Source organism: Myotis myotis, unplaced genomic scaffold, assembly GCF_014108235.1.
Source record: "Myotis myotis isolate mMyoMyo1 unplaced genomic scaffold, mMyoMyo1.p scaffold_m19_p_9, whole genome shotgun sequence".
Lineage (NCBI taxonomy): Eukaryota > Metazoa > Chordata > Mammalia > Chiroptera > Vespertilionidae > Myotis > Myotis myotis.
In genome coordinates, this window is record NW_023416401.1 from 40,616,484 (window position 1) to 40,633,617 (window position 17,134).

The window sequence follows — 17,134 nt, forward strand, 5'->3', positions numbered from 1 at the left end:
CAGCAGGTCTGCGTGTGGTGGGCACAGGTGCCTTGTGTGTGCGGGGAGGGGCGTCTTCTTGGAGGCTCCAGGTTTTCCTCCCTCCAAACGCGCAGCTATCACCCATCTGTTTCCAAAAGGAACCTGAGGTTGTTTACAAGAAAGAAGACACAGTCAACGGGAGGGTGACACATGGCAGAGAGAAATGTTACGTCGTTCAGAGAGGGGGTAATTATGCCGTGGACTCTGAGCGTCCCAGCAGACAAGGCAAAAAGGACCCTCAGCCGTGAAAGGAGACAGATTCCTGGGGGCCAGCTGCTCTCAGCACAGGTGCGTGTTCAGGAGGCTCTTTCTGATGTCAGATAGAGAATGTCCTTCCAGATTGCCTCTAGCTGGGTGCTCTTCCCCGCCCCCCCCCCCCCCAGCAGGGTACCTGCACAGAGGAGGCTCCTCAGGGCAGCGGCTGCTCCATAGGCACCTACTGGCTCTGAGTCCATCCTACCCCAGCCTCGCTCTACCCCTCAGCCCCAACTTTCAATCTCAAGCCCATTTTAAAACCTTTTTGTATTAAAAAAATCTGTAAATTCATATATCTTAGAATAATTGTATTGGGGCCAAAGTGTCCCTAACAGTACAAAGTATCAGGTTCCAGTAACACCCGTCGATTGAAACATACCCACACACAGCAGAAGCCATTCCAGTATTTGTTTCTCTTTTTTTTTCTGGAAGTTTGTGCTGTGTGACCACCGTCACCATCACCAGCCCACCTGCCGTTGCAGCCCCGAGTCTGCCCTGTGTCTGTGAGTTCGGTTATGTTTTTGTGTTTTTAGATTCCACACGTAAGTGAGCTCACGCGGTATGTACTTCTGTTGAAAAAGATAAAGGGCAGATTAGATGGGATTTAGCCACGTTAGATTTGAATTATTCACTTTTACCTGCATTTGGAAAAGATCCATTCATACAAAGGCCTGAGAAGTTTTCCCGAACGTGCTCCACCTGTTCTCCGAGGGGTCCTGGGCTGGCCGTGGGCAGCTGCAGGGTCAGGGTGAGCCTAGGGCTGAGGCCTCTGTGGAAGGCAGGCCTGGACAGACAGACCGTCCCTGAACACAGAGCATCCTGGACATACAGAGCGTCCTGGACAGAGCGCCATGGACAGAGCGTCCTGGACAAACAGGTGGACCTGGGCAGGCCCGTGGGCTGGGCCCTGCAGGGCCAGCCTTGCAGGAGCTGTCGCTATTGTGACATTGCCCTGGAGGCTGATGAAGATGTAACCCCACGGAGCTGTTGGCTTGGAGCCCGAAGTCACATGCTGACATGCTGCCTCCTGCAGGTGTTTGTTTACTTGAAGCCATTTCACAGCACAGATCTTGAAGTGAGGAATGCATGCATGTTGCTGGGTGTTTAGAAGAAGATTAATAGATTATTTGTAACTCCTTAATGAAAACATTACGCACGCCTCACAGCCGGCTCTATCCTGCTCATTTCCAGGCTGCTAATTGCTGGGGCATATACGCTCTATTGAGAAATGCAGGGCCATCCATACTCTAAGCCACATTCATTAAAATATAATTGCTCTAATGAAATTCTTATGGAATAAGGCATAGTTCAAACAAAGCATTGCCTTCCTAAGGGTTGATTTTCCTGGCCAATTACGGAAATGACTGTGGAATATCTAGCGTTACTTCAATGGGTTTCTCCTGGTAAATCCATCAGAGGGAACATTCCAGAATCTCGTGGGGCTCACTCGGGCTGTTGGGACCTCCCAGTTTCATCTTAGAAACTCTCCAATGGTTAAAAACTCCACAAAATAGCCCTGGCAGGTGTGTCTAAGTGGTTAGTGCATTGGCGTACAGACTGAAGGGTCTCAGGTTTGATTCCTGGTCAAGGGTATGTATCTGAGTTGCAGTTCATTCCCTGGACTCGTATGGGAGGCAACCAGTCAATGTGTCTCTCTCACATTGATGTTTCTCTCTCTCTCCCCCCTTCCTTCCTTCCTTCCAATAGCTCTCTTAAAAAAATAAAAAAACTGGAAAAAATATCCTCAGGGGAGGATTAACAAAAAAAAAAACTTCCAAAAAACTCCACAAAATAATGCAAACCCCAGTGGCTCTCTGGCTCCCCCTGGAGGTGAGAGCTGAGGCAGCTCTGCTTGCTGTGAGGGTGTGTCCAGGACAGAGATGGGTACTCTGGACGGAGTCCCTAGACCTCTGACCAGACTCCCTGGCTTAAGGAGGCCGGAAGCTGGGTCGCCTCAGGTGAGCTGGTTTGCGATGCAGCCAGGAGGCCAGAGAGCAGCTGCCTCCTCTCACCAGTGGACCTATTTTTAAAAAAATATGTTTAAAAAATTGATTTCAGAGGAAGGGAGAAGGAGAGAGAGACAGAAACATCAATGATGAGAAAGAACCATCAATTGGCTGACTCCTGCACAACCCCCACTGGGGAATTGAGCCCGCAACCCAGGCACCTGCCCTGACCGGGAATTGAACCTTGACCTCCTGGTTCATGGGTTGACTCTCAACCACTAAGCCACACTGACTGGGCTCCCCAGTGGTCTTTTTAAAGCAAATTAATGAGAAAGGAGCTGGACAACTGCACGGTGTTAAAATTGACCTTTCACACCAGGATGGAGCCCTCTTCTCGCCTCAGCAAGGCCCTGGGCTCCTCTGGGACTGTTGCCCGCCTATAAAGAGGGGGACAGCACACACTGTGAACGGGGTCAGCCTCAGGTACCCCTTCCTTGCTGGGACAGATTTGATCATATTTGCTACGGGATTCCCATTTTTGAAATCTGATTGAAATGATTTGGCAAATGGGCGGGTCATCCTTTGTCCCTGTTCCTGCTGTACCCGTGCCCCATGGCCCCAGGCTGTCCCCACAGAGCTAAAGCACAGACTAGCCACCCCAACTGTTCCCCCCCCGGGGCGCCCTGTGAGCCCACTGGGCAGGTCCCGCTCCCGTGGTGACAGGCCAGCGTCACAGGGCAGGAGCTATACACCTGGTGCACCGTCTTCATCTCTGTCCACGACAGCGGGGTGACAAGTTAGACTGTGACCATCTCCCGCTGGTCTGAATCTTGTCTGAGGCCAGGCAGCCGGCAAGTGGCAGGAAGAGTGTCGGCCATGCCATCTGCAGGTGAGGCTGGTGGTCCTGGCTGTGGTCTTGCTGGCTGGGACCCCTGAAGGCAGGCCTCTGGCTTGCTCCTTACGGTGGCCTGTACTCAGCCAACTGATGGTCTGAGGCCAGGACGTGAGGTGCCCAGGTGCCTCGCCCTCGAAGGCTCCCTTGTTGGTCCCCGTGGTCCCCGTGTGCAGCCCGGGCTCCAGGAACTGCAGCTTGGTGGCCTCCTTGGAGGACAAGCTCAGAGACTGTCTGCCTGTGAGCTCAGTGCTCAGGCTCCGAGATGACCATGAGTTTAAGCACACAGCAGTGGGACGTGCTCCTAACCAGTGAGCCCAGGTTTTGCCTGGGAGGTGCCAGCGGCTGTCCCCACGCTCCACGCCTGCCCCCTTTGGAGTCTGATAGCCACACTGAGCACACACGGGGGCCAGGCCCTCAGGGACGGAGCCCTGGCCGCTGTCTCCTGGCAGAATCTGGATGGAGAGCCTAGTACCTGTAGAAGCCCGGATGTGACAGCCCGAGGGGCCCACCGGCATCTGCGGCATCTGACCCTGCTGCGGGGCTGGGTGCTCCCACAGGTTCCCAAGGGCTTTCCCCCACAGAGGGCTCCTGGGGCACCTGGACATGAGCTTCTCAGGGGAGCCCTCTCTGAGGAGGGAGGGAGGGTAGGAAGGAGCTGACAGGAGTAGCAGGTGGTCCTAGTCAGGTGACAGGTTGATGGTTTCCTCTACCCCCCTGACAGGGGCTGGGCTGGTGCCCGTCCTGGAGGCCTGCAGCCAGGCTCTGGTCTGTGGGTGGATGGAAGACGGTGACCCGCAGCCTGTGCCCAGCCCTGCCCTCCAGGGAAGGCTCCCGATCTGCACTCCGCCCCTGGTGACAGCTACGTGCTATGTGCATGGGCTACACCATCCCACAGAGATTTGAACAAGACTTGGGCAGCAAGATCTACAAAAGTCTGCCCCTCTCCAGCCTGTGGCACTATATCCTGGAGCAAAGAGGGGGTGTTAAGGGCAGTTCTGGGCTGGAATCCCCACCTCCAGGCTCATGTTGGGGTGCGGGGGGACCATTGATCGGGGGAGCGTCACAACCAGGCTCCCCAGGTCGATTGTGGAATGCGGGGGTCCAGCTCCGGTGCAGCCCTGGGGCCCAGTGGGGTGTCGGCAGCCTCCCCAGCCCCTGGGCCAGTGGCTGGTCTGGGGCCACAGTGCACACAGGCTGAGGTCTGTCTGGAGTTTGCGAGCAAACACGTCACTGTTCTCAGGTTTCTGTTTCTCTGGGTGGTGATGCCCTGCCCTGGGGCCAGCCCCCAGCCCGCCCCACGCCTTGGCTTCTCCCTCCGCCAGTCATCACCTCCCCCGCCCTCCTTTTATGGAAGGAAACTGAGGCCCAGGGACATTGCCAAGGTCACTGCTAATTAGTGGCGGAGCTGCTGTGGTTCCATTACGACACCGCCTCCCACAGCAGAGGCAGGGCTGGGACGCCAGCCGAGGGCCTGTGCCGACGTCTCAGCAGATCCCACACTCCTCACACGTCTGTCTCCCACCTCAGGACCCCCCAGTCAGGCGTGGGTCCCCGGGCCGGCCTCTGCAGGGAGCCCTGTCCACCCCCTGCCCCCTCAGGGGGAAAGGGTTCCCGTGTCCTGGCAGAAGAGCCTGTGGGCTGTGGGGCAGGCGTCAATGCGGGAAGCCTGAGGGTCTTAGGGCTCCCTGGGGAAGGGGTGCATGCCTGCTTGGGGGGTTGTCACACAGGGAACTGGATGGAGGCGCGGGGCCGTGCCTGGCTGCGTTCTCAGCCTCAGCGATGTGCGGCAGGCCCTTCTTGGGGGACCAGAGCTCTGGGGTCATGGTGGGGGTGAGGCGCTCAAAGGGCACCCGAGGGGCGGGGTGTCTGCTGGGCCGATTGGGCCAGACCCCTGTAGGGCCAGTGGCCCACAGAGCGGCCTTCGAGCTGGGTGGGTGGGCAGGAGCCTTGCAGGGCGTGTGCCCCTGGTGGGCAGGCCCCAGGTGCTCCGTGTTTCTCGGCTGCATCCACCCCACCCATCTCTTCCCACCCCGTTTCTTCAGGAAATGGTTTGAAGCGAAAACCTGCGTCTTTTCACCAGAGCTGGGAGGGGCAGGCTTAGGTGAGACTCCCCACCCTCACCCCCTTCTCCTGACTCGGGGGACGTGAGCAAATCCAGGTTGTAAGTGTGGGACGGACACACCGGCAGGGGGCTCACCAGCAGTGGGCTGGGGCAGGCGGCTCGGCCTCACAGGAGGATCTGTATGTATAGGGACCCGGTCTCTGCCCCTTAGAGGTGGGCGAATTTCTGCGCCAGGTGCTGGGCCTCGACCTCCTGCAGCCACAGAGGAGCAGGAGGTTCCCAGGGCCCTGCTCCGTCAGGCGCCGCCACCGCCTTTGTTATTTATGCCCCGCCCTGTTCCGAACAGGGATGGCATGCTCTCAGCAATGCAGGCCAAAGTCAGCCCGACAAGGTGGCTGAGCCCGTTCCCGCTCCGCCCTGCTCAGCACGGCTCCGGACCCTGGGCCAGAGCGGGAGGCACCAGAGGAATGCGGGAGGGACAAGAGGTCTGAGCCCAGGACTCCGAACACGAGGATGAAATACCAGCTGGGCCCCCATAGCCCACTGGCCACGGGCAGAGCGACCAGCCCTGCCTTCTCCAGCCCAGGTGGGCTCCTCCGCCCTGACCGACCTGCCTGGGGAGAGATGCCCGGAACCAGGCCAGGAGAGGGACAGGCCCTGGGGCCCCGGCACAGGCTGGGCGAGGGGCCCATCACAGGCGGTTACCAATAGGTTCTGGTTGGGTGCAGACAGGATGGGGCATGGGGAGCTGAATATGGGGTGCCCTGGAGACACCCCAGAGGAGGAGCCAGGTGAGCAATTGGACACACGATAGGGGTTAGCTGCATCTAGATGGTGGGCGAGCCCTGGACATGAGTGAGACCTGCTGGGGGCCAGACCGGCAGAGGGGTGGAAAGGACAGGCCTGGGCCTGGACGGAGCCAGCGTCGGGACCAGGGGGAAGGCCACAGGTACGGGGCTGGACCCCTTCGCCCAGGCCTGCAGTTCAGCTGCCCCTGCGCCGAGGGAGAGGCAAACCGAGTCAGGACACAGGGAACATCCCTCCGCAGCTGGGAGGCCTGCCTCCTGGTGCTTTCCCCCAAATTAAGGAGAAAACAAAAAATTTTCAAAACCGGCGTTTGTCCTTTGTCTGCCATTTGTTTCTCCGTTTCATTTTTCTTTTTCTTCAAAATCTTCACCCAAGGATATTTTCCATGGATTTTTTTTTTTTGAGAAAGAGAGAGAAACATCGATGCGATAGAGCAGCGGTTCTCAACCTGTGGGTCGCGACCCCTTTGGGGCTCGAACGACCCTTTCACAGGGGTCGCCTAAGACCATCGGAAAACACATATATAATTACATATTGTTCTTGTGATTAATCACTATGCTTTACTTATGTTCAATTTGTAACAATGAAAATACATCCTGCATATCAGATATTTACATTACGATTCATAACAGTAGCAAAACTACAGTTATGAAGTAGCAACGAAAATAATTTTATGGTTGGAGGTCACCACAACATGAGGAACTGTATTAAAGGGTCGCGGCATTAGGAAGGTTGGGAACCGCTGCAACAGAGAAACATTGGTCAGTTGTCTCCCACAGGTGCCCCAGCCAGGGCCAGGGATTGAACCCGAAATCTAGGTACGTGCCCTGACTGGGCATTGAACCCATGACCTTTCAGTGTATGGGACAGCACTCCAACCTGCTGAACCACACTGGCCAGGGCCTTGTAGTATCTTCGCGTGGACCCTTTTAGATTATCGATCATCATTGAACATGGTGAGTTCTCTTTAGACCTTCCATTTGCTAGGAGTTCACGCGGGTGATGGCCAAGGAGTGTTCCAGAACCGAGGGAGGGTTCCTGGGTCAGCAAAGCCTCTCCCGTGCACCTCTGAGCACCTGGTGGGACTGCTCACCTGGACTTCTTCCCAGCCACAGAGGTCAGCCGTGCAGGAGTCACAGAGGAGCTCTCCCTGGCCCACCTCACCAGCAGGCCACTGTGGGGGTTTCCGTGTCATCTGTGACCCCCCAGAGCCCATGTCCCCGACCCCTGCCCAACCCTCCCGCAGCAGCCCTCTCTGGGCAGGGCCCCATCCCGGTGCTGTCTGTGACCTTGCTGGGGTCCAACCCCAGCAGGTCCAGGGGTCCCCAAAGGTGTGGACAGAGTCGGCGAAGAAGGAATGACACAGAGGCAGCGTTCAGTTGATCAGCATGGTTGGGTTCTCTTGCCTGGTTCTATTGCCAGGTTCTGTAGGTTCTCTAGCCAGGTTCTCCAGGTTCTCCAGGCAGGTTCTGTAGCCATGTTCCCTTGCTAGGTTCTCCAGCCAGGTTCTGTCCAGGTTCTCCAGCCAGGTTCAGTCACCAGGTTCTAGTCAGGTTCTCTTGCCATGTTCTATCCAGGTTCTGTAGCCAGGTTCTGTCTCTAGGTTCTTCAGCCAGGTTCTGTCTCTAGGTTCTTCAGCCAGGTTCTGTCTAGTTTCTCCAGCCAAGTTCTGTAGCCAGGTTCTGTCCAGGATCTTTTGCCATGTTCTGTCTCTAGTTCTGTGGCCAGTTTCTGTGTCTAGGTTCTGTGTCTAGGTTCTGTGTAGGTTCTGTGTAGGTTCTGTGTCTAGGTTCTGTGTCCTGTTGTCTTGTTACATCTGTATTTATACCAGTTGATTCTAATCCTATCAATCTCTATTCCAAAGGTTAGGGCGTTTCTTATCTCCATTCCAGGGAGTAAAGATTATGTAGCTTAAGCATGATTGTTCGTAGTTAAAGTGATTAATTACCCGCCTGGCACTTAGTTAAGGGGTTTTATTCCCTCCCTAACTTCAGGGAAAAATCCCTACCTGGGGAAACAACCTTTCTCGGAGAGGTAACCTTGGTTAAAACACACAGTGCCAAGAAGGTGAGCAAACATATTAAGAACAGTATGCCATATATGCCAGGTCCCTTGAAACAGCAAGGATGGACCGGCTCCCGGCATGACCTGTGGGCTCTCTTCCTGTGTCTCCAAGACACCCCTCCGAGCCTTGCTGTTCCCAGGTGGTTTCAGTGAGGACAAAGGACAGAGGCAGCTGCTCACTATTTTAAGGTCCAAGTCTGCATACGTGTTTTTCAACATTTATCAAATTATATCTAAGTCACCGTGGCCCGAGATCCGTGGTTGTCAAGGGGGCGTGTCTGGTCTTTACTGTGCTAGTGAGAGAGGACCTGTTGGTCGTGGCAGCAGACTCAGGGGCCCGAACATCACCAGCTCCGGGACCAGGTGCATCCCAGTCCCTCCCACGAGTGAGCGCCCAACACCACCTGAGCTCAGTGCTGCCCCCCAGCGGCGGTGTGGGCGAAGCTCTGCCCCACGTTGGTCACCTACTTGAGAAGTGGTGTTTCGTGGGGTCGTTTCCCACAGGGACCTTGATTCAAACCTAGGTCTCGGGGTTCCTTCTGTGGGGTCCAGACTCAGCCAGGCATGTTGTGGTCTCATTCCCGATGTGCGCGGGTCTCTGGTCCAGGCTCGCAGAGAGAGCAGCCCTGGCCACCTCCTTCCTAGAGAGTGGGGCCCAGCTCAGCCGCCTCTGCTGTCCCAGCACTGCTGACGCAGTGAGCTTGTTCTCCCGGCTCCATGGCCCAGGGCTGAGCCGACTGCCGGCTCACCCACCCAGGCCGCGCCCCACGGAGGGTCACGGTGCTCCTAAGGTCCAGCACCTTCTTGGTTCCCAATGAGAAGGACTTCATTCTGCATCCCAGCCTGGACATGTCCCGAGAGAGCCCGAGGTGGGCTGCAGCCAGGTGCTTCTGCAGAACGGCTCCGCCGCGCGCCAGGCCCAGGTGTGCAGGGAGCCCTGGGTGTGAGGAGGGACAGTAACTGACGGGACCCAGGTCCCTGAGCCCCCGCCAGCTCCGAGCATGGGGAGTGCAGACGGCGCCCTTCCACTGTCGTCGGTGCTCCCAGGGGTGGCGCGCAGGCCTCTTTCCTAAATGACCCGCACACGTGTCCACAGGGCCCGCTTGCGCGCGGGGGCAGTGGGGCGGGCGACGCCTTCGGAGTTGGCAGGTGGCGAGCCCGGCAGACCTCCTCAGGCGGCCGCAGGAAGGCGTCCCAGCAGGCCGGTTTGGACGGCGTCCGAGTGGGGTGAGGAGAGAAGGGAGTCTGGTAGCAGTAAAAACAATAATAATGAAAATGTCAGAAACGCAGCCAGCCCTTCAGGACCGTTTCACTCGTCAGGTTGTTTTTCTCTTTTATGACTTGGCCCGATTCTCTAGCGCAGGTCGCACCCTGACTCGCCGACATTCGGGCCGGACAGCTCGGCAGTGGGCGTCCCCTGTCCCGGGCCCTGTGGGTGCTGAGCAGCACCCTGACCCCTGCCCACCCGAAGCCAGCAGTCCCCAGACGTGCAGAGCCAGCGGGAAGGCATCTTTAGATTCCGGTAACCCCGGCCCTGCCCCCGGCCCCCACTCCTCTCCACCCTCCCGAGTCCTCCAGTTCCCGGCACCTCAGTCACACGTGTGATATCCCCTCCTCAGTTCTCAGAAGGTCTGCTTCGAACCCAGGAGAAATGACTAAGGGACGGGCCATAAACCAGCCTTCCCATTAGGCCCGGAGGAAAAATAAGCCACTTGTCCTTCTGGGCACGCTTCCCGAGGACCTTGGACGAGCTTCGCGAAGGCCTGTCCTCCTCCCACTCCAGCATCCTTCCCAGGGCTGGGCGTCGCCAGAGCGGCCGCGGGGCCGGCCTCCCGAGGGGTCTCCCGCCACCTCCAGATGGGGCCTCGGCAGCAGGCACCGAGGGTGAACAGGGTCAGTGGGCAGAGCGGCTCCAGAGAACGGCGCTTTTCACACTATTGCTAAAATATGGGTGTTTGCGAGGGTTGCTACAGAAACACTGAGTGTAGAATCCAAAATAGGGCGTCTAGACAAACTCCTACTGTCTGACCTTTGCTGTGTTTCCTCATCCACCCAACCTGGCCCAGCGAGCGGGTGACTAAGCAGTGAGTCACTCGACACCCTGTCACAGGCCCGACGAGGCCCAGGTCACTGCTGTAAATTTCAGCCTGTCTGCGCCGACGACGCGCAGCTCCCCACCGCCAGCACCGTCTCGTGTGGCTTCTGAGCCGCGATGTCTGGATCGTCAGGAACTAATGTCAAGTCTGTTAAGTCCAGAAGCCGAGGGACTGCCGCAGAGCAGAGCTCGCATTTGGCGGGAGCCGTGAGAAGGAAGGCGGCGACAGGCAGCTGGACCTGGACGGAGAGAGGCGCGACCTGCAGGCCTGTACTGCGGGGCCCGGGGCGCTGGTGCTGGCCTGCGGGCGGATCCTCTCGGCCCTGCACTGAGCACCTCCCCACAGCTGGCAGCTGTATCTCACAGTGGCCTGTGGGGCGGCCCTGATGCCAGGAGACACATCTGTGATCTGAATAAACTCAACATGCAAACACTTGACTTTGTAGAACTGGGGACTGGTTTATTTTTCCCAAACCCGGTGCCCTGAGTGTCAGGAACATGGGGCCCACGCAGCCCGGGGCATGGGTGGCTCTGCTGGGCGTGATCACAGCCACGGTGTGCCTGTGGGAAGGCAAGAGCCCTGGCAGTGGGACTGACAGTCCAGGGACCGCAGGGAAACACAGCTTCGCCGTGGATGTGGCTGAAGGACCCATGAGCATTGGGATTGGGGCTGTGCCGTTGGGACGAATCTGTGGTTTTAAAAACAGAAACAAGTAAGATAGGAGTTGTTTTATTGGGCAAGAGGCCCCTTTGCCAGGACAGTGTTGGTGCCATGGAGCAAGGGGGCTCTGAGCCTTCGAACGGGCACCAATTGGCCAGATGCTGTGAACTCTTCCAAAGGAAGTAGACAGCTCTCACCAGGCAGCATCACTCTTGGGCCCGAAGGTGTCCCAGAGCCACTCTGCAGCTGTGGTGGGGCCTGCGGGAGCCATGCGTGGCACTGAATGGTGGGCGAGATCCAATGGCCACACCTGTTCTGGGACGAGTGATCTTGACCCCTGGCCTCTCTGGCCTTCAGCTCCCAGAAAGAAAGGCTCAAAAATGTACTCACCACCCAATGTTTCTTTTCAAGGTTTTCATTTGCTCCCCTCCTACCCCCCGGATTCTGTTGCTCCAGGCTCCTTGAGGGATGTAAAGGGTCGGCCACAAATAGCAGGTGAGATGCGTCGCTGAGGTGTCACGGCTGGGCAGGCGGGCGATGACTGGCCGCAGGCGCAGAGCGTGGTATGGGCGCCTGCACCACGGCAGCACGGAGGATTTACTCAGTTACTGCTTAGTGCTCTCAATTAACTTTCTTTTAATAAAGAACATTTGCTGAAGAAAAGGATGGAGGCTGAAAACAAACCTGCATCCACGATCGAATCGGAATGACACAGGTCAGTGCTTCCTCAGCTGCCAGGGCTCCACCAAGATGAAGGCTGGAACGAGGGTTCGGGAGGAAGGGCATGGATTAGCGTGGGGCCAGGAGGGCGGGCGGAGCCTGCACCAGCAGTGGACAGTGTGCGTGTGCGTGTGTGTGCTCACATGTGGGTGTGCTTTGTCAGAGCCTGCGTGTGCACCCACTGCTCGCATTGTGTCCTTGGGGAGACGTTCCATGAATTCAGTCCTCCACTACAGATTCTTCGACAGCCATGTCTTGCAGATGCTATTTTTATTTAATGTTTGGATTTTGAAGGATGCTTTCCAAAAACGAACAGGAAGTTCTCCAACTACAAGTTACTTGTTTCCAAAAAAAAAAAAAAAAAAAAAAAGCCACATCATTTGCTACTCAGAACTCCGGTCTACCTCAGAGAGCATGCTGTACCAGTGGGCTTCCTCCGGCCACCTAGCCGGTGTGTCCTCTTCAGAACCCCATTAGAGCTCAGACCTGCATTTCAGCTGCCATAGTAAAGGCTGGAATAGAAGAAGCAGGGGGCTTATTTATACTAATGTGTGAATGACTGGTGGCTTTTTTTTTTTTAAATCCTCATCCAAGGATATTTTTCCATTGATTTTTAGAGAGTGGAAGAGAAGGGAAAGACAGAGAGAAATATCAATATGAGAGAAACATATCGATTGGTTGCCTCCTGCAAAAGCCCCGACCAGGGCCCAGGCTGAGGAGGAGCCTAAGACCAAGGTATGTGCCCTTGACCGGAATTGAACCTGGGACCCTTTGGTTCACAGGACAACACTCTATCCATTGAGCCAAATCGGCCAGGGCTGACTGATGGCTTTTTAATAGTGCATGTACATTTTCAATTTTAGACTAGGATCCTATTTAAACCAAATCTCTAATTGGTTATATTTCCCGGGGTTTAAGTGAAAATTCAGGGAGAGATTCTGGGGAGAACAGAGTCAGCCTCCATCAGCCCTTGAGATATACTCCAGCTCCCACCCACACCTGCTCCCTCCTTCCGAACCCACCACAGGCTGCACACTCGGAGCCATGGTGGCAGGACCCCCAGACGGGCTCCTGAAGGCTGTCGAAGACGTGGGCATGACGAGCGAGGCTCAGGGAACGTGTCGGAGAAGATGGTGCCTCAGAGCTGGGCCTCCCTGCCCCTCCTTCCAAATCCCTGCCTGGCACTCCCACCACAGGGCGGGGGCCTGTGCTATCCCCTCTGCTGCCTCTGGCAGGCCCTGCACAGCCGGGCTCCCAGGACTCCATGCCCCGCCTGGGCTGGCTGCTTCCTCCACAGCACGTCCTCCACCATGCCTGCCTCAGGCCAGAAATGCCACCGGAGGCTCCGGTCAGCCGTGGGGGCGCCGTGGAGGGAGTCAGGTGAGAGGGGGCCTCGGGGCTGCGCAGTGTTGGGCACCCAGTTCTTTCAGGGTTTGCCCGTGGACAGCAGGAGAGGTGACAGCGGGTGGGCAGGGAGAAGTCGCCTTCTTTCTACATTGTGACCAGCAGGACCAGGAGGCCCCCAACCTGGACAGAAAAGGTGGGGCTGCCTCCTTCTGCCCCTGTGCCCTTTGGGGCGCCCGAGCTCATGCTGCTATGATGCGTGTGGTCCATATCCCCGTGTGGTCTCCCTCACGTAGTGCTGGTCATGGTGAGATGTATGTGCTGAAGTAGTAAATTCATCTCAAAGGAATTAGTGCAGCACCAGCAGTGGGCTCTGCCCTCCGCCATCTCATCCCCAGCCCCATGGCCCCTGTCACCCCCTCCCTGTGAGCCGGTGTCTGTGTCCTGTTCTCCCCGGTCCCGTGATGGGGCACCTGGTGGTCTCCCCGCCCGGTGTTGAGGGACAGTGTGGGTTGGTGGATGTGGGGAGCGTGTGGGCCGGCTTGCTGGTCTCTGACCAGGACAAAGACTGAGGGAGACGTGCTTTATTGGTCAGCGAACCCCTCTGGGCCCCTGTGACATTGGGGGCATAGGCTGTCCCCCCAAAAGGAGCTTGGCCATGCGATCCTCTCTGGTCAACAGAAGGGGTGGAGGGAGGGAATAGAGACCTTAACCGCAGGAAACAGGACGGGCCTGGGCCTGGAGGGGAGAAGCCACCAGGCGGGAGGTCTGTTAGGGGTCAGCCCACCGACTCCCTGCGCCTGAGGCTGGAAACCAGGTGTCTTCACTGCATCACCTCCTGGCCTCTCCCTCCATGGCTGACCTCTCTCTGTGCCCCTGGCTGATTTTCGTCACTTCCTCCTCTGACAACTCACTAGCCAGGCCCTGCACACCCTCAGTCTGTGCTCCACTGCGCTGTGTCCCACGTGTGCACGCGCACACACACACACACACACACACACACACACACACGTGTCCTGTGGGCCTCTGTTGCCACTCAGAAGGCTGTTGGGCACTCAGCCCTGAATCTGGGTAGAAAAATAATTCTAGGCCATGAGCGACCGCAAAGTCCTTCTCTACTAAATTATTTTTTAATAGGAAAAACAAAAGGAAAATAAGAAAACAAAAATCAAACCCATTTCCCCCAAATCCTAATTGTGACAACTATGGAGAGTTCCCTTGGCCACGTGTTCACGTGTGGATTATACATGATTCTAATAAAATCGGCAGGAGGTGGAAAATTTTATAGTGATTTCTAGACATGCACTGTCGGATAGAAATCTAATGGGAAGCACATGTGAGATGTTAGGTCTTCTGGTGGCCACATTAAAAGAGTAAAAATATATACTTCCTTATAGTTTTCATATTATATTTAACACCATCCATCAAAACATTATCATTTCAACCTGTAATCAGTGTAAGAAATTAGTAGATTCGTCACATTCTCCTTTTCTCAGAAACTCTTCAAAACCCAGCGCCCAAGTCAGACTCATCTCCGCTCGGCAGATGCTCGGAGTGCTGTCTGCAGGGAGGCAGGGCGAGGGGGCTGCTGGGCACTGCGTGGGTCCCCACGGGAGGAGGAGGAGTCGGACGGGCATGTGACACTCCATGTTTCTCCAGGTTTTAGGTAGGAACCCTGTTCACAGCATTGGCCAAGGGTCGTTCTCGCGAGAAACCTGGCGAGTGGTCTGAATGCTTCTCGGCCGGGTCAGGGAGTGGGTCGGCCTCACTGTGCCTGCCGGAGCCGCAGCAGCCCCAGAAGGGGGCTTACCTGGCTGCTGGGCTGGGCCTTTGCCGTCGGGGGGCCCTTGGCAGCTCTGTGCCCTCTGGTGGGTGGGGCGGTGAGAGGGAATCATGGCAGTGACAGGGGCCCCCAGGAGGAGGTCAGGAGGCAGGTGCAGAGGTGGGAACCTCAGTCCTACAGCTGGGACCTCGGAATGGGGACCTTCCGGGAGCCTCTGGCAGGAATGTGGCTCTGCGGAGACCTTGGCTTCAGGCGTGTGAGCCCCTGAACAGAGGGTGCAGCCACGTCAGCATGGATGCCTGACCCATGGAGAGCGAGGGAACAAACCCCTCATCTCAGGGCTTATTTGTTATGCAGCCAGCACAGCTGCAGGCCAGAGCTGTTGAGCTGTGCCGCCTTGGGCAAGGTGCTACATCTCTCTGTGCCTCGGTCTCCTGGCCCATAAAACAGAATGCAATCCTTAGGGTAGCTGGGGACTGAGCGGGACAGTGAGGGCCCAACAGGAGGTGTGCTGCGAGCTCGGGGGCCCTCACGACTCCAGGGCCTCCTTGTGTTTCTATGGAGGATCGGGCGCTGTCCTGGGGGCCGGGGGCCGGGGGCAGGCTGGAGGCTAACAACCCCAGCACCATCGGCCTCTTCGGATTAGTGGCGGCTTGGCCAGCACCATCCCCAAGCTGGACTGGACGTGTCCCGCCTCCCCCACGTCCACAGCTTTCTCTCAGTCTCCCTGTTCCAGGCCACCCTGTCCTGGTCCATCCTCAGGCTGCCCCGGAGTAGAGACTGTCCCTTTGTCCCCTCCGCCCCTTCCCCAGCAGAGCCACATCAGCAAATGTGCACTGAGCACCTCCTACGTGTCCAGCAGCGCCCTCCACACATAGGAGTGACTATGGTCCCAGCTTCTCGTCTGGTCCCTCCCCCCACAGAAGAGCCTGGTGCCTGGGGCTACGTCTCAAGCAAAATCACTTTAACAATTTTCAGCAGAAAGTGAAAACAGGGCAGTTAGTGCCAACAGAATTCCTGGGAAATCTCCCGTTGGCTGTGGCTGCCCTGGGAGTTCTGGGTTGTCACTTCACCTGGACATCTTGGCCACCGGAACTCCGTCTCCTCCCTCGATTCCTGCCTGGCTGCCTCTTTCTGTGGGAAGAACCTGCCCTCAGCAGTCATGTGGTGGGGATGCTGCAGCCCCTGTGGGAGGGCCCTGGTGTTGGCCTTGGGGCTGGGCCCTGGCCGCCTGGGTCTGTGGTGCATAGTCAAGCTGGTGCGGGGGGCTGGGCTCCCGTGACCAAGCCCTCTCCCGGCCACACTTCCCTCAGGGGCAGCTGTCCAGCCTCTGGCTGAGCTCGCCCACTAGGACGTAAATCTGGGGACGTGGCTGCCAGGAGCGCCCGCCAGCTGGAGGTGTCGCTGGCGCCCTCGTCGTCCTCCCCCGCCGGCCTCCAGCTCACAAAATACCTGGGGCTTACAGTAATCTCTCCCTTCTCCTCTGTCAGCCGGCCAGGCCCAGGGAGGTGCTGTGTTTGGGCGGCTGTGTGAGCACAGCTGGGTCTCCCCCCTCGTCTGTGCTCGGTTTATACACCCAACGCCTTGCAGCTGCTTGGGGAGGGGGGACCCCCCACCCCCATCGTGGGCACAGCTGGAGCAGATTAACCCACCTAGTCTGCCTGGCGGCTGGAGTGGAGGGTCCCTGCCGTGCACCCAGACGCACACAGAGAGACAGAGACCGCCTTTTCATGGCCTGGCCACAGGCAAGCAGCCGAATCAGAAGCTGTCCAGTGTTGGCTGGATTCCTGCGAATCTAACCCATGGTGCGTCCCACACAGCACATCCCCCTTGAGAACAAGGAGCCACATCCGAACCTAGAGGCCCCCCACCCCCCTTCTCATCGCCCAAGGGCACCCTCCAATCTGTCATTTTCTTATGCTTTTCACGAGCTCAAGGGAAACATTCCACCCATTGTTCCCTGTACAGCCGCTTTCCTGCCGGAGCCCCAGGCAGCCTGTGGGGAGAACCCCGAGTGCAGGCGGCTTGGCATAGTCACCCCCAGGGAAGCAGCACGGAGATGCCCGTTCAGCTTAGTGATGAGGGGCCTTGAGGCGATCGGCTGTGAACCAGGATGTGTTCTCCTGGATCCAAAAAGGACTTTCCTTTTTTTTTTTTTTTTTTTAACTTTTGCATTTATCATTATCTCTCTACCCTCACAGAGGTAGCCTGGAATGTATAAGAAAGTCTTTTTCCAAACTGAAAATCTGAAATAGAAACACCAATAAAAACAGATCCCAGATTTATGGCCATGTGTTTTCATCTCTCTCTCCCTGTCTCATATTTTTTTTTTCTCCTCCTAGTTGGGACTCCTGAAAAAAAGCGAGGGAGTGCCCTGCGTGATGTCCCTTTGTCCCCTCCGCCCCTCCCCCGGCTTCTCGGTGGGCGGGCGGGGGGGGGGGGCAGGAGAGGGCTCAGGCCCCTAGAGTCCCACCCTCCCTG

General features: G+C 57.1%; 2 long non-coding RNA genes across 2 annotated transcripts; both read left to right on the forward strand.

Moving 5' to 3' along the window:
- The first annotated feature begins 5,259 nt into the window (after positions 1-5,259).
- On the forward strand, positions 5,260-10,583 carry LOC118663779. Its single transcript, XR_004970140.1, has 2 exons — positions 5,260-5,765; positions 9,414-10,583. It is a non-coding gene; the product is annotated as an uncharacterized LOC118663779 (long non-coding RNA).
- A 155-nt stretch (positions 10,584-10,738) lies between these two features.
- LOC118663388 lies at positions 10,739-16,786 on the forward strand. Its single transcript, XR_004970029.1, has 5 exons — positions 10,739-10,858; positions 11,218-11,301; positions 11,452-11,521; positions 12,554-12,906; positions 16,622-16,786. It is a non-coding gene; the product is annotated as an uncharacterized LOC118663388 (long non-coding RNA).
- Positions 16,787-17,134: the final 348 nt, after the last annotated feature.